The sequence below is a fragment of the Impatiens glandulifera genome, chromosome 9, assembly GCF_907164915.1.
Source record: "Impatiens glandulifera chromosome 9, dImpGla2.1, whole genome shotgun sequence".
NCBI classification, from domain to species: Eukaryota; Viridiplantae; Streptophyta; class Magnoliopsida; order Ericales; family Balsaminaceae; genus Impatiens; species Impatiens glandulifera.
In genome coordinates, this window is record NC_061870.1 from 11,001,686 (window position 1) to 11,010,062 (window position 8,377).

Consider the following 8,377-nt stretch of genomic DNA (forward strand, 5'->3'; position numbering starts at 1 on the left):
CCTACAGTTTTTCCATATTATGTATGATGCATTCAACCAATACATAATTAACAATTGCATTGAACATTAATTCATTTAGCATTTATTTATAGAAATGATGAAACTATAGATTAATTTTAATATTATAATAGTGAAACAATGCCTAAGATTTAGGAAAAGATAATCCCATCATATTCATTACCATGGTCATTACTTTCTACAGTAAATAATGATTTGGAGAATAATAAAAGACACATATGAGAAGACTGGACATTTGTGTGCCTTTTCTTTCTCTAGCCAAAACCAAACAACATTCATGCTCGTCTTTGTTTACAGCAAAAATGCTATCATTACTAAACCAAGTTTATTTTTCCTATAGTCTAATTTGGATAACAAAACAACTAAACTCACCATCTTCACCACCAAGGCATCCAACAATTGTCGACGTAATGTGATTTGATGGCAACAGAGATTCCTACAAAACATATTTAAACAGATATTGAAACAAGAATTGATATCTTTCTATTATATATATGCAAAACCAAAAAGATCTTGTTGTCTGCACAAATTACAGAAAGATTAATAGATAAGTTGTATTATTTAGACAAAGCTTACAATTTAGAATTCTCATCTTCCTCCTATATAAGACATGTCCGATTGAAGTGAGCTTGAGGCTTCAACCTCCATTTTAACATTCATGAATACATCAGTTCTTAGGCTTCCAAGACATCATTCAAAATTATTAGTTTAAAATTAGGAAATATGCATGTAATTATGAATAATGAACTAACAATAGTTTGAGACATGATACAACTTACTTTCTTTGATGATATTGTATATTTTGAGACATGGTCCAACCTACTTTCCTTGTTGAGTGTTAGACACACTCAGTTGAAAGCGTCATTTCTGAATGTTATCACATTCTGTTAGAAAGTAAAATTACCAAATCTATTGTAGATGTAATACTTTGATTTTAGTTTGAAATAAATCAAAAGATGTATTACAAACAACATAATTTAATAGTATATGTACAATTTATATGCTAATCATTGAACTGGAAAATTTGAAGTCATGAAAAAACATAATAATATGTTTTTTGGAATTAATGTAGAAAAATGTTTTAAAAATGAATGTGTAAAATTTAACAAAGTATATACTACCAACAAAATAAACTTAATATTTACGTTTAGTTAGTGAAGCTATGACAGTACAAAATATTAAATTTAATATTGGTATACAACCTCTAAGAAATATGGTGCACACCATCTCACCATTCAATTCGTGAAGGGATCTTCTGCTACCAAAGTAACCTGCTACCCATGTTGCCTCTCACAAAGAGAGGGGCAATATGGTAAATAAATGAAACACTGTTTCATTTATTTACCATATTGCCCCTCTCTTTGTGAGAGGCAACATGGGTAGCAGGTTACTTTGGTAGCAGAAGATCTTAAATGATTCAATTCATATGTATATAGCAATACTAGATTCAACTCATTCAATTAATATTAGTCCTTAAATAGATAAAAAAAGAAAAGAAAAGAGGAATTTACCTCTTTGAAAACATGACTGTGGGAAACTTTTTCGAATCCCTATATTGAAAGAAACCCAAACAGTCATATAACTTAACCTAATTAAATGAAATGACATACAATTTGAAACTATTTCATACCAGTTTTTGAAACATATGAAGAGAAGCTTAATTTAAATCCCCAATTTTAGTTGTAAAGACATGTATCCCCATATTCTCAACTGCAAATTCCATCATCATGACAACAGCTTCCTTTCCTAGCCCCTTGCCACACCTATTCTATGCCAATCAAATATAAACATCAACGTTTTTTAAAAACCAAGCACCGTTTATATTCTTAAGAAAGTTAATTAAACATTCAGATTCTTAAAAAAGGTAAACAAAAGTCACATTTTAGGTTCAACAATCACAATTTTTATCTCGGCCTTATGAGAATTATCCAAGTCATATAAGTATACATTGACATCCCCAACCATGACTGGGAAAGTAAGAATTATTAGTCTAAACATTTAAAAAGTTTCAAGGTTTTTTTATTATTGATACATGTCAATTGTTCACGGGGATTAAGAATGTTAATAAACAAGAATACAGATCCTTAAATAACTTCATGAACAACTTCATTTCTCTATCCGATTCAAATTATTGAATTGATCTCGTTTGGAGTTATTTGTAATGAGAAATAATAATAAAATATGCAAATATAAGACCTACAATGTGAGTATCTCCAATGGTATAGTCTCCATCAATCAATTTCCTATTCAAAATTATGAAGGGTTGTTCATTAAAATCAAATATATATAATTTTAAATTGATCGGAAGAACAAGAAAGCAATGAAATACATATAATTAAAGTAATATATATATATATCATCACCTATACTACTAGTAATATTGTCCATCAAAGAATTTCATAAGTATGATAGATGATATCATATAATAATAAACATAATTTCAGTTTAGTCAACAATCATGACCATGGGAACATTTGTTCGCTTTCGTTGTACCCCCGAATCTACTAGTCACCGCCTTTGAGCTGGGAAAAGCCTCAACGACCTGGAGTAGGCGATCTCTCATCTTTTTTTCGCTGATGACCTCTTCCTTTTCGCCAAAGCAGATATCGCTCAAGCCCCCTTCACTTCACCTGTAACAACATCTTATTTTCTTCGTGAGAAGAAGAGAGCGAAAAATGCTTTAAAAAATCCTGAATGGTAATTATAAACATAATCTCTTGATTCAGACAAAATTTTATCAAACACTTGATACACAAACTTAAATATTTAATAAGAAATGGATGTTTATTAGATAGAAAAAACAAGTTGGTGCGTTGTTGTAGAATCCAGAAAACAAATTATATAGACTATAAGTTGACCAAGAGAGATCTATGAAAGTAGAATAAATATATGAGAAAGGAATAAGAACTTATGTATGGTATTGTTACCTAAGAATAAGTGATGTGGTCACTAATCTCTAATGGTATTAGCTGCAAAATCCTTGTGGACATTCTGTCGAACACTTTGTAGGCAAAAACTTGAAGTGAGTGATAAATCAACAATAAAAATAAACAAAAAAGATGATGATGAATATGATTAAGGATATCGAAGTAATATACATAAATAGAAGAGATTCGCAGCGATTCCTCATCAAATGTATAGTCGGTTGCAACACGTCAAAGATCTAGCGAGATTGATCCAAACGAAACCATATCAAAGAAAACAACATGACCAACTCTAACACTACATCTCCTATCTCTATCTTCTTTGTCGTCGAGGGTTCGTCGATGGAAATAGATCAAACAAACGAGGCATGTCGAGCGGATGAATTAGTGTTAGGGTTTGATGAGCCTCCCTCTCTAACTCCCACATTTAATAATTAGAATACCAATTTAAAAGTCTTATATATATTTAAATTAAAAGTTTCAATTTATATCTGTTTTATTTTATATTTAGGTTTTTAAAATTAAAAATATGGGCATTTGGCCACGGGATGAAATGACTGTAGATACTAATAGATAGATAGTGTCATATTAAAGTGTGAATATTTATTATTTTATTTAATAGCAACAATAATTAAAATACAATGGCTAATTTTGTGGCTATTGACTTTTTTTTACTAGTGTTCTTCAATGCCACTTCCTTGATTTCTTTCCAGTCTCTCGAGAATCTAGTAATCTCCATATTTTTTGAAAATTTATTCCAAAGTTTTTAGGCAAATGAACAATTTCCAAAGAGATGATCAGTTGTTTCTTTATTCCCTTCACACAACAGATAGCTTGAATCCGGAATTTCCATGTACTTCCTAATGCGATCTCCCGTGTTTAGCCTTTCCTGAAATGCAAGCCATAGAATGAATTGGTATCTCGGGATAACCTTTGACGACCAAATCAAATTAGTCCAATTTACTATTTGCTCCTTCTCTCGGATAGTGTTTCACACTTTACTTGAAATCATCTCCCCATTTTCCTCGGGTTTCCATCGATGTACGTCTGTTCTTTCGTTGAATTGGATGTTACTGATATGTTCGAAAATGTGCCACCCCACCAGTATTCGTCTATGGAGCGAATTCCATAGCCCGTCTTTAATGTCTTTGACCTTGGTAGCTAGGTAATCCCGTCTGATCCTTATGTTTCTAAATTTCTCTTTATTGATTAACGGTTGGTTCTCATACCAGGAATCATGCCAAAATAGTGTGTTTCTTCCGTCTCTCTAACTAATGTAAAAAGTCCTACAATATTGTTTCTTAGCTTAAGGATTTTCTTTAAGGATCATCCCATACCTTCGCTTATTTTGGATGTCCAAACGCTTGATTCGTGTTTCATAAACTGGGTGTGGATCCACTTGATCCCGAGTTTGTCTTGTTTGCTCTCGATGGCCCATATGTGCTTATATGTCAACGTTTTATTCCATTCAACACAATTCTTGAGCCTTATACCACCTTCTTCTTGGTTTGCAAAGTGCGGTCCACTTAGCCTTATTCCCGCCTCTCCCGCTGCTTCCCCAAATAAAGTTTCTCATTAGCACGTCAAGTTCTTTCATTACCTTCTTCGGGAGCACAAATTGCTGCGACTAGTAACCGATGATTCTCATTACCATGCTTTTAATCAGCTCAATTCTTCCAGCGTATGTAAGTTTCTTTGCTGCCCATCCAGAAATTGAGTTCTTCACTTTCTCGATCAGTTGCATGCAGCGCGAGATTTGGATATGTTTTTTTGTGAGTGGTATCCCTAAGTATCTTACCGAGAAGCTTCTTTCTGCGATGCCCATGATGTTGTAGATGTTTTCTTTCGTTTTCTCTTTTACTACTCCGTAGAATGTCAAATTTTTATTCTCGTTGATAGTGAAACCTGTAACCTTAGAAAAAAAATGTTAGTGCAACTCTTATAGTTTTTATGGAATTAATAGAATATTTTTTGGATGGATGCAAAAGTAAAAATGTTTGGTAGTTACTGTGTAATATTAGATAAACCTAAATATTAATCAAGAGTGAAGATGTCCATTGATCTTGTATAGTCAATTAGATACTTTGTAATGTTGGATAAAATAAATTACAGTTCATCGGTGTTGGAAGTTAATATTCTTCAAATGAAAAATCTTTGCATCTTAAAATATTGAAAATTGATGATATTCTGGAAAAGAAATCTAATTACAATAAAAAAAATTAATGTTATATAAACACAATTAATATATTATAAAATTAGTAAGAAATAATTTAACTTTAAATTATATATATATATATATATATATTGTAATCCTAATTATCTGAAATAGGAATAGTTTAATACATAGGTCAAAAAATAAAAATAAAAATAGATAAAAAGATGCATAGTTCAAAACATGGGTAAAAAATAAAAAATAGATAAAAGAAAGATGCATTTAGTAGAAACTACCAACAAAGACAATTCAATGAATCATTTACAACCCAACCCATTTATTATATAGAATAAATTATCAAATTGTTAACACAAATTTAATACCTCTCCATAAGTTGTTTTATTAAAGAAGAGTCTAACTTGCCACAAGTAAAGCACTATGTTGTTTGTCTTGAAATTTTGCACAATTATTTTTACATATCTATGAACATATGGTATTATAATTAGGTGTATGAATACTATTAGAACCATTAATTCCATTAATTTTAATAATAATAAAAAAACAAGTGACTTATTTTTATAGATAAAAAAAGATATAATAGGAAAAATGACAAAGTTAAGTTTTATTTTAAAATTAATAATAAAAAAATAAATGAATTATTTGATTAAATCCTTTAAAAAAAATCAATTTTATTATTTAAATTTATAATATTTACAATAGTTTATCCATTATAATAGTAATAGAAAAATTAATTAATATGATAAAACTTAAGAGTTAATAGACTCTAATTAATATAAGATAAATCTAGGATTTTTTAATCTAATTCATTAATTTCTGTATGATTTATCTAAATTATAAAAAGTTTCATGTATCGAGAATAAACTAACCATCCGTTATAATATTAATTGGCTAGGATATTTGTCCTAGCCAACCGAAACACTCGGCAGTTGGGTTCAATTTCTAGAAAAAAAAATGATTTTTCAATTTTATAAAATTAATTCATCTAGTAGTTTAAGTCATAAAAAATCTTATATAAGAAATTAAAAGTTGAATGTCTCATTCACATTCATAAGAATAAACTTATCATCCGTTGTAGTCTAGTTAGTTAGGATATTCGACTCTCACCGACCTGTGTTAAATTTCTAGAACGAAATCAAAATTATTCAGGGAACTTCAAAATCACACTGTTGCTGCTGACAGTGAAGGATATTCCAAAGCAAAATGAGCTGGAGGAGGATGATCTCACATCAAAGTTGAGTTTGCATATTGCTAAATACTTGTTAGATTTTTTTACACATATTGATGATGATTTGGTACTAATTGAATATGATTAACTCTTGCCTTCATTTGTTTTAACTCAATTTCTCACCAGGAACAAAATAAGGAGGAGATCGTCTCAAAGAGCGCTGATACTTGGAAGGGAAAGATAACTAAATCCTAGTTGATCTAAAGCACCAATCAAGAATTCTCATCTCAATGTTGATCTTAACTCGTTCGAAGAACATGACCTTGAATTGTTGGGAGACAAGAGATAGGGAAATCCAATGTTTGGTTGATTGCCTTACCGTCATTATTATATTTGTTGGTTGGTGTAACTAATTTGAAGTTTAGATTTTCTTGTTCAATCTAATATCTAATTCGTTGGTCATCATAGTAATTTTATACTTTTACTAAAAAAATGTACTTTTTACCTCATTGCTTTGTAGTTTGTAATATCTTTGACTGTTTTTTATTATGATATTTTTTATTAGGAAAAGAGAGAGAAAAAAGGAAACATTAGACTTTATTTACTTCAAAAAGAGGACAAACAAGGCCCAAATGTTGCCAATTAATACAATGGGAAGATTTCTTAGTAATACATTAGCTAGCTACACGTTTTTAAGCAAAAATTCCAATTATTGACAAAAATAAAAATAAAAGATTTCTTTCTTTTAACCTTGTAGGATTGTAATTAAACATTATAGTTTGCGATTTTGAGAATAATCTCTAATTGTTAAGGTGAATTAAGTAATCTAATGATAAAAGTCTTTATATTCTAGTTTTCATAGACCTAATGTGAAACAAAAAAGTTAGATACATCAGTATGTCAATTTTGAGTAAGATAGTGACTATTTTGTATTTTTTATTTGTCTTTTAATAAAAATTTTGTTAAAATGAATAATATTATAATAAAAGTATTACATATTAATGAGAAATGTCTCGATAGAAAACGACAAAAGTTAATAATGTAAATATTTAAAATTAGAAAAAGTTCGACAAAAAAAATTGACAATAATTTGCAATTCACTGAAGGACTGTTGGTTTCTGAGAAATTGAATTTCAAAATTAGAATTATATTATTGATTTACTTATCATGATCCACACAAGCCCTAACATTTCATTTGAGCTAACTAAAAGGAAGTTTGAAACATTTTGATTTAAACAATTATGTGTTTTCCTGTTTTGAATAAATTATTGTAGTTTCTAGCTTAAAAACAAAACATTCTAGACTACTCCCAATAGTTTATCTATGTTTGAGGTTTTACTTCACACATTTGAATAAAGATTTGATATGAAAATAATGATTGAAGCTAAACAAACTCATTTTGCTTGCTTTCCAATACAACCATTTCAGTTGTGAGTAAGTTCTTTACCTTGTGACGACACGATTAACAAGGCGACACGATAGACACAGGTAGGGATGACAATGGGTACCCGTATGTCCGATACTCGTGGGTACTCGATAGTCGAATTCAGATATTTTAAATTGGGTACGGGGTCGGGCATGGGGTATGAGAGAAAGTACCCGATTGGGTACGAGTTCGGGGATAGGTATTGTGCAAAACCTAAACCCGATACTCGACTATATATAAAAAATACAAAGTTTTTAATTAAAATTTAATGTTACATTTCAAATACATCATCATTAAAAATATCATCATAAATATTTTGTTTTTTTCCACACTCCACTCCAAAATTATTTTCTTTATATTCCCAAAATAATTATTTCTTTTATTATTTTCAACTTTTGTTTAATAACAAAATGTATTTTCTCTCTAAACTCTTCATATTCAATCTTTAATTTTTTCCTTTAAAAATTTCCTTCACTTTAACAACAATAAAATTGTTATATTTTTCAAGATTTATAACATAAGCTTACATGTAAGTAATGTTTTTATTTATTTTTTAATATCATAGTTTTATAATGGTAAGCAAGGAAGAATCATAATAAATGACATCTTCTTTTCGACGTCAATGGATAAAGGTGGAATGTACTTTATATATACTCAATTCACAATATATA

General features: G+C 29.6%; 1 long non-coding RNA gene across 1 annotated transcript; it reads right to left on the minus strand.

Annotated features, from left to right (window-relative positions):
• Positions 1-252: 252 nt before the first annotated feature.
• LOC124916710 lies at positions 253-3,353 on the minus strand. Its single transcript, XR_007096904.1, has 6 exons — positions 3,117-3,353; positions 2,946-3,019; positions 1,649-1,781; positions 1,530-1,568; positions 595-885; positions 253-454 (listed from the first exon to the last, which is right to left on the minus strand). It is a non-coding gene; the product is annotated as an uncharacterized LOC124916710 (long non-coding RNA).
• Positions 3,354-8,377: the final 5,024 nt, after the last annotated feature.